Below are 16691 nucleotides of genomic sequence, written 5' to 3' on the forward strand. Positions count from 1 at the left end.
CTTCTCCTTCAGACCCGGACCCCGCCTTCTCTCCTCCTGACCCGGACCCGTCTTCACCTCCTGACCCGGACCCCGTCTTCTCCTTCAGACCCGGACCGCCTTCTCCTCCTGACCCGGACCCCGCCTTCTCCTCCCCGACCCGGACCCCGTCTTCTCCTCCTGACCCGGACCCCGTCTTCTCCTCCTGACCCGGACCCCGCCTTCTCCTCCTGTCTTCTCCTCTCCTCCAGTCTTCCTCCTGACCCGACCCCCGTCTTCTCCTCCTGACCCGGACCCCCGTCTTTCTCCTCCTGTCTTCCTCTCCTCCAGTCTTCCCTCCTGACCCGGACCCCGCCTTCTCCTCCTGACCCGACCCCGTCTTCTCCTCCTGACCGGACCCCGTTTTCCTCCTGACCCGGACCCAGTCTTCCTCCTGACCCGACCCCGCCTTTCTCCTCTTGACCCGGACCCCGCTTCTCCTCCTGACCCGACCCCTTTCTCCTCCTGACCCGACCCAGTCTTCCTCCTGACCCGACCCCGCTCTTCCTCCTGACCCGATCCAGTCTTCTCCTCCTGACCCGGACCCCGTCTTCTCCTCCTGTCTTCTCCTCTCCTCCAGTCTTTCCTCCTGACCCGGACCCCCGTCTTCTCCCTCCTGACCCGGACCCCGCTTTCTCCCTCCTGACCCGGACCCAGTCTTCCTCCTCCTGACCCGGATCCAGTTTCATCCTGACCCAGATCCCGTCTTCTCCTCCTGACCCGACCCAGTCTCCTCCTGACCCGACCCAGTCTTCTCCTCCTGACCCGACCCCGTCTTCTCCTCCTGACCCGACCCCGCCTTTCTCCCTCCTGACCCGGACCCCGTTTTCCTCCTCCTGACCCGACCCAGTCTTCCTCCTGACCCGACCCCGTCTTCTCCTTTCTTGACCCGACCCCCGCCTTTCTCCTCCTGACCCGGACCCCGTCTTCTCCTCCTGACCCGGACCCAGTCTTCTCCTCCTGACCCGGACCCCGTCTTCTCCTCCTGACCCGGATCCAGTCTTCTCCTCCTGACCCGGACCCCGTCTTCTCCTCCTGTCTTCTCCTCTCCTCCAGTCTTCTCCTCCTGACCCGGACCCCGTCTTCTCCTCCTGACCCGGACCCCGTCTTCTCCTCCTGACCCGGACCCAGTCTTCTCCTCCTGACCCGGATCCAGTCTTCTCATCCTGACCCAGATCCCGTCTTCTCCTCCTGACCCGGACCCAGTCTTCTCCTCCTGACACGGACCCCGTCTTCTCCTCCTGACACGGACCCCGTCTTCTCCTCCTGACCTGGACCCCGTCTTCTCCTCCTGACCTGGACCCCGTCTTCTCCTCCTGACCTGGACCCCGTCTTCTCCTCCTGACCTGGACCCCGTCTTCTCCTTCTGGCCCAGACCCTGTCTTCTCCTCCTGGCCCAGACCCTGTCTTCTCCTCCTGGCCCAGACCCTGTCTTCTCCTCCTGGCCCAGACCCTGTCTTCTCCTCCTGGCCCGGACCCTGTCTTCTCCTCCTGAACTGGACCCTGTCTTCTCCTCCTGACCCGGACCCTGTCTTCTCCTCCTGAACTGGACCCTGTCTTCTCCTCCTGACCCGGACCCTGTCTTCTCCTCCTGACCCGGACCATGTCTTCTCCTCCTGACCCGGACCATGTCTTCTCATCCTGAACTGGACCCTGTCTTCTCCTCCTGACCCGGACCCTGTCTTCTCCTCCTGACCCGGACCATGTCTTCTCATCCTGAACTGGACCCTGTCTTCTCCTCCTGACCCGGACCATGTCTTCTCCTCCTGACCCGGACCATGTCTTCTCCTCCTGAACTGGACCCTGTCTTCTCCTCCTGAACTGGACCCTGTCTTCTCCTCCTGACCCGGACCCTGTCTTCTCCTCCTGACCCGGACCATGTCTTCTCATCCTGAACTGGACCCTGTCTTCTCCTCCTGACCCGGACCATGTCTTCTCCTCCTGACCCGGACCCTGTCTTCTCCTCCTGACCCGGACCCTGTCTTTGTGAAACTTTTCCATATCTTACATCCTCTCTGTATACTGTTTACCATTCAATGTTTATAGTTCCCCATTCACCTCCATTCACCGAACCATTTGACACCACATTAAGATGGTGGTGTCGACCCTGTCTGTAGTGGTATGATGTTTTAAGGTATTTACCCAGCTGGTAGTGGTCTATCTTCATGGTGGAGTTGGTGAGTGAGCCAAAGATAGTGATGATGGAGACTTTCCTGATGGCCATCTCACACACCGTCTCCAGGTACTCATCCCTCTGTTGCAGGTACATAGTGCTCTCCTCACTGGGGGCTGTTATGATCTGGAGACACACACAGAGAAAGAAAGACTGGGTTAGACCGGGTTACACACACACACACACCGCTGTTGAGATTATGTTAACATTAGACAGTGGGGAGGGAGAGGATGAGGACTGTATTTCCCACCCTGCCCTTGGCTGCACACCTATGATCAAATTCTTGAAAGGCTATACTCCAATCTATAACAACACAACTATACATTCTGCTAGTAATCTAAAGCTGTTAAGTCAGTGAGAGGCAGTTTACTACAGCACTTATGTCAGTGCTATGACGTTTCTGGCAGTGTGCTACTGCTGCTATTGTATTGTGGCTTTGATATGTTCTTGGGATGTGGAACAAATTGTATTTAAATCAAATGTATTTTTGTTATTAGTTACAATATCCCATATATTGCTTCATTAGTTCTCTAAAGTCTTCTATTAGTTTCAGTGGTGCGTTTGTAGTCGTGACGGTTTCTCTGGGGATCCTGGCGCCACACCCAGAAACAAGGGGAAACACTTTTCTTACCACGAGTCATCGCTTGTTCTCAAAGCAGTCCAGGAAGGAAGCCACTTACCACGAGTCGTCTCCTGTTCTCAAAGTAGTCCAGGAAGGAAGCCAGGGATCCCTAGAAGGCGGAGGCTTCTTGGTGGGCTTGTAGTACTCCTCTTTCTCAGGATTCTTCGACACCTTCTTACCGTTCTTCTTTCCGTTGTTTTTGCTCTCCTTCCTGCCTTCGCTCCTCTCCTCTCGGCCTTGTCCCTCTTGGCGGCCTTGTCTGGTTTGCCCTTCTTCTTTTTCTTCTTCTTCTCAGTATTGTCGTGTTTTCCATTGCCCCTCTTGGCTGGGCTGACCTTTGTGTTGACCTCTGTCTGTGTCTCTGGGTTGCTGACGGTGGGCCGGCCAGATTCATACTTCTCCTCATACTCATTATTTAACACCTGGATGAGAGGAGAGGAGGATATTTAATTGATCACCAAAATCAAGGCTGATGCAACATTCTCAACAGCAATGTAATAAGTGAAATGTAATAAGTCCCCTGCATACCATCTCATTCTTCCTCTTGGTAGGTTTGCCCTTGGCGGGTTTGTGCTGGGTGGGCACCACTTCTGGCTGCTGACGGCCATTGTGGTCCTTCCCTCCTTGTCTGTTCGGTTGTCCCCAGACGGGGTTGTCGTGGCTGCGTACCTGTCCCTCTCCCTGTCTCTGCCGTTATTGTAATTTGGCTCAGCCGTGGTCCTGGGGACAGCCAGCCAGTCAGGGGTGGTCTGGGCTTTTGTGGGTCTCTGGGTTGTGGTGGTAGTAGCAGTGGTGGTCTGTCGTGTGGTTGTAGTCTGTTTAGTTGTGGTCGTTGTAGTCTGTTTAGTTGTGGTTGTTGTGGGTTTTGGTGTGGTTGTCGTGGTGGCTTTTGTCGTGGTGGCTTTTGTCGTGGTGGCTTTTGTCGTGGTGGCTTTTGTCGTGGTGGCTTTTGTCGTGGTCCTTGTGGGTCGCATAGTTGTGGTAGTTGTCGCTGTGGTAGTTGTCGTTGGCCTCGTTGTCATTGTGGCAACAGTGGTGGTTGTCGTGGGTCTCCTCATTGGCTTCCTCACAGGCTTCCTCTCTGGAGGCGGGTCTACCTGTCCACCTGTTTCCACTACCGTCCCTGAGTCTCCGCCCCCCTCCTCCACCTGACCTTCTACTCCCGCCCCTTTACACTTCTGGACGAATCCTTTCTGTCGGATCTTCTCAAACTTCCTCACTGGTGCCTTGTCGATGACTCGTACATGGCCTCCAGCCTGACTGGATAGGGATACCTCTCCTCCACCTGGAGGGTTTTCCTCAGGAGTACCATTCCAAACTTACCTGGACAGGGTGACAGATAAGAGAATACATTTACTTCATAAAATAGTCTGGATTTCATGGCTTTGGCCACAATCAACATGCAGAAAGGAGACAAGAAAGCATCCCAAACTTACCTGGAAAGACTCAGGTTGATGTTTTTTCCCTCACAATTTAATTTTAATGTTCACTGCTTTTCAGCATATCATATGCAGCAAAACATGCAAATTGCCAACACCACACACCCCTGTAACCCCCACATCAAACAGCTGACACGTTTGAATGGACTAGGACAGGTGTGACCAGTATGGTGATGGTTCATTGCTGGGTTGTTGGCGTTGTGTCACTAAGTTGGTTTGTTTTGTTAAAAACTGCTGAGGTATTGATGCTGGGTGCTGGGTTATTGGTGCTGGGTTATTGGTGCTGGGTTATTGGTGCTGGGTTATTGGTGCTGGGTTATTGGTGCTGGGTTATTGAGATCACAGGAGGCTCCTGAGGGGAGGACGGATCACAATAATGGCTGGAACGGAGTAAATGGAATCAAGCACATGGAAACTAAAGGTTGACCGATTATGATTTTTCAACACCGATACCGATACTGATTATTATTACAGGCGAAACCAAGATGAAGTTTCAAACAGACAATGCCCCAAGATTTTGAATTTGCTGTGTTCCAATGTCTCTTTATATGGCTGTGAATGCGCAAGGAATGAGCCTACACTTTCTGTCGTTTCCCCAAGATGTCTGCAGCATTGTGACGTATTTGTAGGCATATCATTGGAAGATTGACCATAAGAGACTACATTTACCAGGTGTCCGCCTGGTGTCCTCCGTCGAAATTATTGCGTAATCTCCAGCTGCATGCACGTTTCCATTTGGTTCAGAAGAGAAAGGCAACTGCCACTAATGATTTACCTTCGAATAGATATGTGAAAAACACCTTGAGGATTGATTCTAAACAACGTTTGCCATGTTTCTGTCGATATTATGGAGTTAATTTGGAAAAAAGTTTGGCGTTGTAATGACTGAATTTTCGGGTTTTTTTCTTAGCCAAACGTGATGAACAAAACGGAGCGATTTCTCCTACACAAATAATATTTTTGGAAAAACTGAACATTTGCTATCTAACTGAGAGTCTCCTCATTGAAAACATCCAAAGTTCTTCAAAGGTAAATTATTTTATTTGAATGCTTTTCTTGTTTTTGAGAAAATGTTGCCTGCTGAATGCTAGGCTTAATACTATGCTAGGCTATCAATACTCTTACACAAATGCTTGTGTAGCTATGGTTGAAAAGCATATTTTGAAAATCTGAGATGACAGTGTTGTTAACAAAAGGCTAAGCATGTGAGCTAATATATTTATTTCATTTCATTTACGATTTTCAAAAGTAGTTAACGTTGCGTTATGCTAATGAGCTTGAGGCTATAAATAGGATCCCGGATACGGGATTGCTCGTCGCATGAAGTTAACAAACAGATTACCAACCATTTCGAATCCCACCGTATCTTCTCCGCTATGCAATCTGGTTTCAGAGCTGGTCATGGGTGCACCTCAGCCAAGCTCAAGGTTCTAAACAACATCATAACCGCCATCGATAAGAGACATTAATGTGCAGCCGTATTCATCGACCTGGCCAAGGCTTTTGAATCCGTCAATCACCACATTCTTATTGGCAGACTCGGCTGCCTTGGTTTCTCAAATGACTGCCTCGCCTGGTTTACCAACTACTTCTCAGACAGAGTTCAGTGTGTCAAATCGGAGGGCCTGTTGTCCAGACCTCTGAGGATTAAACCACAGGGCTGACTCTCTTCTCTGTATACATCAATGATGTTGCTCTTGCTGTTGGTGATTCTCTGATACACCTCTATGCAGACGACACCATTCTGAATGCCTCTGGCCCCTCTTTGGACACTGTGTTAACTAACCTCCAGATGAGCTTCGATGCCATACAACTCTCCTTCAGTGGCCTCCAAATGCTCTTAAATGCAAGTAAAACTAAATGCATGCACTTCAACCGATCCCTGCCCGCACCTGCTCGCCCGTCCAGCATCACTACTCTGGACGGCTCTGACTTAGAATATGTGGACAACTACAAATTCCTAGATGTCTGGTTACAATGTAAACTCTCCTTCCAGACTCACATTTAGCATCTCCAATCAAAATTAAATCGGCTTTCTATATTGCAACAACGCATTCTTCACTTATGCTGCCAAACATACCCTCGTAAAACGAACCATCCTACCAATCCTTGACTTCGGTGATGTCATCTATAAAATAGCCTCCAACACTCTACTCAACAAACTGGATTCAGTCTATCACATTGCCATCCGTTTTGTCACCAAAGCCCCATACACGACCCACCATTGCGACCTGTATGCTCTTGTTGGTTGGCCCTCGCTTCATACTCGTCGCCAAACCCACTGGCTACAGGTTATCTACAAGTCCCTGCTAGGTAAAGCCCCGCCTTTTCCCAGCTCACTGGTCACCATAGCAGCACCCATCTGTAGCACGCGCTCCAGCAGGTATATCTCACTGGTCACCCCCAAAGCCAATTTCTCCTTTGATCGTCTTTCCTTCCAGTTCTCTGCTGCCAATGACTGGAACGAACTGCAAAAATCTCTGAAGCTGGAGACTCATATCTCTCTAACTAACTTTTTAAGTGCCAGAGCAACACACTGATCACTGCACCTGTACATAGCCCATCTGTAAACAGCACATCTATCTACCCCATCCCCATACTGTATTTATTTATCTAGCTCCTTTGCACCCCAGTATCTCTACTTGCACATCTACCATTCCAGTGTTTAATTGCTATATTGTAATTATTTATTGCCTTACCTCCCTTATCTTACCTCATTTGCACACACTGTATATAGACTTTTTGTTTTCTTTTGTAGTACTGTATTATTGACTGTATGTTTGTTTATTCCATGTGTTACTCTGTGTTGTTGTATGTGTCGAACTGCTTTGCTTTATCTTGGCCAGGTCACAGTTGCAAATGAAAACTTGTTCTCAACTTGCCTACCTGGTTAAATAAAGGTGAAATAAAAAAATACAAATGAATGTATAACATAATAACACACAGAAATACGAGCCTTTGGTCATTAATATGGTGATTTCGAAGAAAAAAAAAGTCTATTCTTTCAGTGAAATATGGAACCGTTCAGTATTTTATCTTACGGGTGGCATCCCTATGTCTAAATATTGCTGTTACATTGCACAACCTTCAATGTTATGTCATAATTATGTACAATTCTGCAAAATTAGTTACAGTCTTAGTTAGGAATAGGAGTTCGCAATGAGCCAGGCGGCTCAAACTGCTAAATATACCCTGACTCTGCTTGCACAGAACGCAAGAGAAGTGACACAATTTCCCTTGTTAATTTTAAAAGATATTCATGCTAACAGGCAATATTAACTAAATATGCAGGTTTAAAAACATATACTTGTGTGTTGATTTTAAAGGAAGGCATTGATGTTTATGGTTAGGTACATTGGTGCACCGGCTTTTTTCGCAAATGCGCTTGTTAAATCCTCACCCGTTTGTCGAAGTAGGCTGTGATTCGATGAGAAGTTAACTGGCACCGCATCGATTTAATGCACGCTAGGACACGCTAGATAAACTAGTAATATTGTCAACCACGTATAGTTAACTAGTGATTATGTTAAGATTGATTGTTTATTATAAGATATGTTTAATGCTAGCTAGCAGCTTACCTTGGTTTCTTGCTGCCCTCTCATAACAGGTAGTCAGCCTGCTCAACGCAGGCTCCTCGTGGAGTGCAATGTAAGGCAGGTGGTTAGAGTGATGTGCCAGTAACAGGAAGTTTGCAAAAACGAATCCCCGAGCTGACAAAGTAAAACATCTGTCATTCTGCCCCTGAACAAGGCAGTTCATTAACCCACTGTTCTTAGGCCATCATTGAACATATGAATGTGTTCTTAATAACTGACTTGCCTAGTATAATAAAGGTTAAATAAAAGTGTAAAAAAAAAATACAGATTACCGATTGTTATGAAAACTTGAAATCGGCCATTCCGATTAATCGGTCGACCTCTAATGGAAACCAACTGTTTGATGTATTTGATACCATTCAACCAATTCCCGCTCCATCCATTACTATGAGCCCGTCCTCCCCAATTAAGGTGCCACCAACCTCCTGTGATTGAGATATGACCAAGTGGCTCAGATCAGAAGAGATGTTGCTTAGTAAGGGCTTGGCTTTGATATAGTTCATTTTGGGCACCTGTGACAGTAAATGCCATTCCGGTTCATCTGTTCTGTTGTATTGTTATCACATATTAATACTGAACACTTTTGTAGTTTTAAAGAAGCTTGAAAGTATCAGCGTTCCTCAAGATCCTATGCATACCCCAATGCTGGGATATGTAAACAATAATGTTATTGGAATATGTAATGTGCAAAAGGAAGGACATTTTTCATATACAAACTTATCGTGATGAACAGGAGTGACAGATCTGCCAACACTAAAGGAGTAGGGGATAGTTATCAGATAGGACCATGTCTTTACCTTTCTCCAGTTTGAGGAAGGTCATGAGGCGGGGGATGAGCGCTGTGTCCAAAGGTTCCTCCATCACCTTCCCCTCTCTGGTGATCCGCCTCACCTTCCCACCCATCTCCCCCTCCTGGTGGAATATCACGATCTGCTGCACATGCCGCTCCGCCAGCTCACAGTACACGTCTGGCTTCAGCAGAGTCATCATTAGCCGGTAGTAACCGTCTGAATCGTGGGGGGCAGAAATCACCAGAATTCGGTTTTTCCCTGCAAAGCTCGCCAGGAGGTTAGGTGAGCCTGCACTGCTTGGTATGCGGGTCTGTCTGGTCCTCACCCCGAGAGCGCCTTCATCCTGAAGCATGACAGGCTGGAGAGGAACACGCTGCCCGGCTGCCCTTCTCCCTACTGCCCCTGCCAGCGCTCCACCTCGTCTGCCTTGTCCAGCCCCTGTCCTGGCCCGAGGAACAGAGGCCTGGTCTGCCTGCATGTCCTCCCCGCGCCTAGCGCTGATACCGGTGGGCACCGAGGCTGAGCTGAGTCCAGGGCGGGAGGTCCCTCTCCCTCCGACAATGCGCTTTCTTTCGGCTGTGCCCGGCTGCAGACGCCCGTTGTTGAGTATGCGCATCTGTTTGAGATGGGTCTGTTTGTCTGCGTGTCCTGCCCACGCTAACAGACAGAGCAGGAACAGACCCAGAACAAACGCTCCCCGCATTATGGGAAGCTGTCAATTACAATGAACAATCTGACAGAGTGAAAAATGTCCAATAGTACACATGGGACCTGTATGCCTATTTAGAATATTTATTTTCAGCAAATAAAAAATACAGTACAGCGCAGTAAAAAATAGAGTGCAAGAGAGAGGCAAACACTTTAGTGTTGTGTTTCAAAGCATGCCTTTAGTTTTCGCAGTTAACCCAACACACTACTTCACCAGCCTGCTATCAACATGACAGCTGCACAACAACGCAGACAGGAAAACTCAACAAATTAGCCACTCATTGACGGAGTCAGCAATTCCCAAAAATAATTCCGGGTATTAGAAACCGTTATTCCAAACCTCCAAGTTCAGCTCTCCAAATCACCGCACTATTTAGGAAAATACGCTGACTTTGCGCTACCGGAATTTCTTTGCATATCAGTTATACACTCCAAGTGTACACAGCATTTTAACATCCACAAGTTAACAAGTTAACTGATAGAGCACTCTCGAAAATGAATGCGTTTTACTTCATTCTCTGACCGTTATTTGAAAAGACTGTCCAACTTTCCAAATAAGCCATCTAAAAAGCTGGAAGTTTTAGGCATGGAAGGCTTTTTCCGGATTCAAGATGAAAATCTGTAGAGAGTGGCTCTTCTGTATGGGAAACGCATCTCTATCTCCAGTCTCCTGATTTCCCAACCTAAAACTCTGGCGCTATCCGAGTAATGTCCACACAAACCATCTGCCCTGCCAAGACTCTTCTCGCTGGCGCGGCAGCGCTACACAGCACCAGCCCCTGCACAGCGGGTTGCCAGTTGAAAACTAAATCTCTTTATCTGGAAATGTTGTAGTCTATCAGTCTTTTAGGAAACCCTTCTGAATAAAACTACTATTGTAAAACACCAAATGATTCACAAAATACAATATATAATTTATGGATTTATTTTACTTTTACTGCTCATTTTAATTCAATTTAAACATAGGATTTTATTCCCAACTGGCAACCCAGCTGGAGGGAACACTCTGGGAAGAGAACTGACCATAGCTAATCTCAATGTCAAGTTCCTCCCATAAACTGTAATGAGGAACGGCTTCTATTGCCCACATCCATTCCCTTTGAAATGTTCCAAAATAGCCGGGGCTTTCCCCATGCAAGACTTGTTCAATGGCAACAATAATAAATACGCGGCGCATTAAAGATCAATGGACTTTTGGGTCATTTAAGAACTGAAAGCTGTGTTAAATTTAGACTGAGACTTTGGCAGTGCATCTATTCTCCTCTAAACTGTAGGCTACATATTATTACTGTAAGCCTCCACAGAGTCAAGTTGTGTAACTATGATATGTATCCCTCTGTATACTTCATAAAATATAATTACAATGCATTATAACCTCTTTATACGATTCTCATTTAGCCCACAGGAGTTTTTTCAACCGCTCAGCTCATTGCCAACATGGGTTGAACAACCTGGTTTGTAGCCACGTTTACTGCCTCATCTCTCATGGGTTCTCTGCCATGCTTATATTTCCAGAAGTGTTTCAAGATGAAAGTTGCAAAGGTGCGTGCATGTGTGCGTGCGTGCGTGCGAGTGAGAGAGCGAGTGAGCGAGTGAGCGAGTGAGTGAGCTAGTGAGCGAGTGAGTGAGCTAGTGAGCGAGTGAGCGAGCGAGCGAGTGAGTGCACCGCTGCAATAGTTCTTCATCAGACAGGGACACCTGATGAGATATAATCTATCAGTTCTGTATGGAACTATACAAAGTAGCAGGAAAAGTGCAAACTATCAGTCCATGTGCAACTGTAACACTTCAATTACAGTGTATATATATATATGTACACACACATACACGCAGTACCAGTCAAAAGTTTGGACAAACCTACTCATTCCAGGGTTTTTCTTTATTTTTACTATTTCTACATTGTCGAATAGTGAAAACATCAAAACTATGAAATAACACATATAGAATCATGTAGTAACCAATAAAAAAGTGTTAAACAAATCCACATCTATTTTATATATGAGATTCTTCAAAGTACAGTGGCTTGCAAAAGTATTCATCCCCTTTGTCATTTTTCCTATTTTCTTGCCTTACAACCTGGAATTGAAATGGATTTTTTGGGGGGTTGTATAATTTTATTACCCAACATGACTACCACTTTGAAGATGCAAAATATGTTTTATTGTGAAACAAACAAGAAATAACACACAAAAAACGGAAAACTTGAACGTTCATAACTCTTCACCCCCCAAAGTCAATACTTTGTAGAGGCACCTTTTGCAGCAATTACAGCTGCAAGTCTCTTGGGGTATGTCTCTATAAGCTTGGCATGTCCAGCCACTGGGATTTCACCCCATACTTCAATGCAAAACTGCTCCAGCTCCTTCAAGTTGGATGGGTTCCTCTGATGTACAGCGATCTTTAAGTCATACCACAGATTCTCAATTGGATTGAGGTCTGGGCTTTGACCAGGCCATTCCAAGACATTTAAATGTTTCCCCTTAAACCACTCGAGTGTTGCTTTAGCAGTAGGCTTGGGGCCATTGTCCTGCTGAACAGTGAACATGCGTCCCAGTCTCAAATCTCTGGAAAACTAAAACAGGTTTCCCTAAAGAATTCCCTGTATTTAGCGCCATCCATCAATTCCTGTTAGAGATCGTGCTACTTTTTTCAAAATTCTGTTAAATATCGCTCAACATTTCAACGTCCTGCTACTCATGCCAGGAATATAGTATATGCATATGGTTAGTATGTGTGCATAGAAAACACTCTGAAGTTTCTAGAACTGGTTCAATGGTGTCTGTGACTATAACAGAACGAGTTCCGTTGTCAAAATCGCAAGAAAACCTCATCACACAATCTACAAAGAATAAATCCATCCGCCAGTGTTTGTATTGTCTAAGGCTTGTCATAAATGATGGAACTGTGTTTGCAATTCCTACAGATTCCACACGATGTCTCCAGTGTTGTGATTACCAGGGCCCTTTTTCCTTGGTTCGATTGGTCAATAGCACATCCGGTGTTCAGGTGCGCAACTGAAAAAAATGTCAGTGAGGAACTGGACTTCGTTTTGTAAACGTCTAGTTATTGAATACAGATCGCTCCGTGATCAATTTGATCGTTTATTAACGTTTACTAATACCTAAACTTGGATTATAGAAGTAGGTTGAAGCGTGTTGTCAAAGTTTATAGGCAACTTTATGAATTTTTAAAAATTACGTTGCGTTGGGAAAGGTGCCTTTTTACATGGATTTCACTGTGTTCATAAATGGACATTTTTGTTATGAACTTGAGTGAAGACCCAAAAGCGGTTTTAACAGAAAACAGAGTTCTTTAATGAAAAAACAGGAATGGCATAAATCCTCTTCCAACGTTGTCAGCGGAACAAAAGAACGTTAGTATAGTGCAGGAGGCACCTGCCAGGCAGACTCCAACAGGACAGGACAAGGTGGAAGCAAACGAGACGACAGCTTGCTTCTGGCATCAAAAAACACAAACAAGAATCAGACCCTGAAAGTAGCAGGAACAGAGAAAGAAATAGAGACCTAATCAGAGGGGGAAGAGAGAACAGGTGTGAAAGAGTGAATGAGCTAGTTAGAGGAGATGTAGAACAGCTGAAGAATGAGAGACAGAGAAGGTAACCTAAAAAGACCAGCAGAGAGAGAGAGTGAAGAGAAAGGACAGGAACAGACATAACAAGACATGACAGTACCCCCCACTCACCGAGCGCTCCTGGCGCACTCGAGGAGGAAACCTGGCGGCAACGGAGGAAATCATCGATCAGCGAACGGTCCAGCACGTCCCGAGAGGGAACCCAACTCCTCTCCTCAGGACCGTACCCCTCCCAATCCACTAGGTACTGATGACCACGGCCCCGAGGGCGCATGTCCAAAATCTTACGAACCCTGTAGATGGGTGCGCCTCGACAAGGATGGGGGAGGGACGAGCGGGGGCGCGAAGAACGGGCTTAACACAGGAGACATGGAAGACCGGGTGAACGCGACGAAGATAGCGCGGGAGAAGAAGTCGCACTGCGACAGGATTAATGACCTGGGAAATACGGAACGGACCAATGAACCGCGGGGCCAACTTGCGAGAAGCTGTCTTAAGGGGAAGGTTCTGAGTGGAGAGCCATACTCTCTGACCGCAACAATATCTAGGACTCTTGGTCCTACGCTATTAGCGGCCCTCACAGTCTGCGCCCTATTACGGCAAAGTGCCGACCTGACCCCTTCCAGGTGCGCTCGCAACGCTGGACAAAAGCCTGAGCGGAGGGGACGAGGACTCGGCGAGCTGAGATGAGAACAGCGGAGGCTGGTACCCGAGGCTACACTGAAAAGGGGATAGACCGGTAGCAGACGAGGGAAGCGAGTTGTGGGCGTACTCTGCCCAGGGGAGCTGTTCTGACCAAGACGCAGGGTTACGAAAAGAAAGACTGCGTAAAATGCGACCAACAGTCTGATTGGCCCGTTCGGCTTGACCGTTAGACTGGGGATGAAAGCCGGACGAGAGACTGACGGAAGCCCCAATCAAACGGCAAAACTCCCTCCAAAATTGAGACGTGAACTGCGGGCCTCTGTCGGAAACGACGTCAGACGGAAGGCCATGAATTCGGAAAACATTCTCGATAATGATCTGAGCCGTCTCCTTAGCAGAAGGGAGCTTATCGAGAGGAATGAAATGAGCCGCCTTAGAGAATCTATCGACAACCGTAAGAATAACTGTCTTCCCCGCTGATGAAGGCAGTCCGGTGATAAAATCTAAAGCGATGTGAGACCACGGTCGAGAGGGGAATGGGAAGCGGTCTGAGACGGCCGGCAGGAGGAGAGTTCCCAGATTTAGTCTGCGCGCAGACCGAACAAGCGGCGACAAATCGACGCGTCACGTTCCCGAGTGGGCCACCAGAAACGCTGGCGAATGGAAGCGAGCGTACCCGAACGCCGGGGTGGCCGGCTAACTTGGCAGAGTGGGCCCACTGAAGAACGGCCGGACGAGTAGGAACGGGAACGAACAGAAGGTTCCTAGGACAAGCTCGCGGCGACGGAGTGTGAGCGAGTGCTTGCTTTACCTGCCTCTCAATTCCCCAGACAGTCAACCCGACAACACGCCCGTCAGGGAGAATCCCTCGGGGTCGGTGGAGACCTCAGAAGAACTGAAGAGACGAGATAAAGCATCAGGCTTGGTGTTTTTTGAGCCCGGACGATAAGAAATAACAAACTCGAAACGAGCGAAAAACAGAGCCCAACGAGCCTGACGCGCATTAAGTCGTTTGGCTGAACGGATGTACTCAAGGTTCCTATGGTCAGTCCAAACGACAAAAGGAACGGTCGCCCCCTCCAACCACTGTCGCCATTCGCCTAGGGCTAAGCGGATGGCGAGCAGTTCGCGACCAACATCATAGTTACGTTCTGACGGCGATAAGCGATGAGAGAAAACGCGCAAGGATGGACCTTGCCGTCAGAGAGAGAGCGCTGAGAAAGAATGGCTCCCACGCCCACCTCTGACGCGTCAACCTCAACAACAAACTGTCTAGAGATGTCAGGTGTAACAAGAATAGGAGCGGATGTAAAACGATTCTTAAGAAGATCAAAAGCTCCCTGGGCGGAAACGGACCACTTAAAGCACGTCTTAACAGAAGTAAGGGCTGTGAGGGGAGCTGCCACCTGACCGAAATTACGGATGAAACGACGATAGAAATTAGCGAAGCCCAGAAAGCGCTGCAGCTCGACGCGTGACTTAGGAACGGGCCAATCAATGACAGCCTGGACCTTAGCGGGATCCATCTTAATGCCCTCAGCGGAAATAACGGAACCGAGAAAAGGGACAGAGGCGGCATGAAAAATGCACTTCTCAGCCTTCACATAAAGACAGTTCTCCAAAAGGCGCTGGAGGACGCGCCGCACGTGCTGAACATGAATCGAGAGAGACGGAGAAAAAATCAGGATATCATCCATGTAAACGAAAACAAAAATGTTCAGCATGTCTCTCAGGACGTCGTTAACTAGTGCCTGAAAGACAGCTGGAGCGTTAACGAGGCCGAAAGGAAGAACCCGGTATTCAAAGTGCCCTAACGGAGTGTTAAACGCCGTCTTCCACTCGTCCCCTCCCTGATGCGCACGAGATGGTAGGCGTTACGAAGGTCCAATTTGGTGAAAAACCTGGCTCCCTGCAGGATCTCGAAGGCTGAAGACATAAGAGGAAGCGGATAACGATTCTTAACTGTTATGTCATTCAGCCTCGATAATCCACGCATGGGCGCAGGGACCCGTCCTTCTTCTGAACAAAAAAACCCCGCTCCGGCGGGAGAGGAGGAGGAGACAATGGTACCGGCGTTGAGCGAAACCGACAAATAATCCTCGAGAGCCTTACGTTCGGGAGCCGACAGAGAGTATAATCTACCCCGGGGGAGTAGTTCCCGGAAGGAGATCAATACTACAGTCATACGACCGGTGTGGAGGGAGAGAAGTGGCCTTGGAACGACTGAACACCGTGCGCAGATCGTGATACTCCTCCGGCACCCCTGTCAAATCGCCAGGCTCCTCCTGTGAAGTAGAGACAGAGGAAACAGGAGGGATAGCAGACATTAAACAGGTTACATGACAAGAAACATTCCAGGATAGGATAGTATTACTAGACCAATTAATAGAAGGGTTATGGCGCACTAGCCAGGGATGACCCAAAACAACAGGTGTAAAAGGTGAACGAAAAATTAAAAAAAGAAATGGTTTCGCTATGATTACCAGAGACAGTGAGGGTTAAAGGCAGCGTCTCACGCTGAATCTTGGGGAGAGAACTACCATCTAAAGCGGAACAAGGCCGTGGGCTCCCTAACTGTCTGAGAGGAATGTCATGTTCCCGAGCCCAGGTCTCGTCCATAAAACAGCCCTCCGCCCCAGAGTCTATCAAGGCACTGCAGGAAGCAGATGAACCGGGCCAGCGGAGATGGACCGGAAAAGTAGTGCGTGATCCAGAAGGAGAGGCCTGAGTAGTTGCGCTCACCAGTAGCCCTCCTCTTACTGATGAGCTCTGGCTTTTACTGGACATGAGGTGACAAAATGACCAGCGGAGCCGCAGTAGAGACAGAGGCGATTGGTGATTCTCCGTTCCTTCTCCTTGGCCGAGATGCGGATACCCCCCAGCTGCATAGGCTCAGCATCCGAGCCGGCGGAGGAGGGTGGCAGTGATGCGGCAGGTGGCAGTGATGTGGAGAGGGGAGCAGCGGAGAACACGAGCTCCTTTCTCGAGCTCGGCGACGAAGATCAAACCGTCGCTCTATGCGAATAGCGAGAGCTATTAAGGAGTCCAGACTGGAAGGAACCTCCCGGGAGAGGATCTCGTCCTTAACCTCGACGAGGAGACCCTCCA

General features: G+C 48.2%; 1 pseudogene; it reads right to left on the minus strand.

The window, feature by feature from the left end:
* Nucleotides 1-703: 703 nt before the first annotated feature.
* On the minus strand, nt 704-10091 carry LOC135536365 (coiled-coil domain-containing protein 80-like; annotated as a pseudogene).
* Between the last annotated feature and the right edge of the window lie 6600 nt (nt 10092-16691).

The sequence above is a fragment of the Oncorhynchus masou genome, unplaced genomic scaffold (assembly GCF_036934945.1).
Source record: "Oncorhynchus masou masou isolate Uvic2021 unplaced genomic scaffold, UVic_Omas_1.1 unplaced_scaffold_6035, whole genome shotgun sequence".
In the NCBI taxonomy this organism is placed as follows: Eukaryota; Metazoa; Chordata; class Actinopteri; order Salmoniformes; family Salmonidae; genus Oncorhynchus; species Oncorhynchus masou.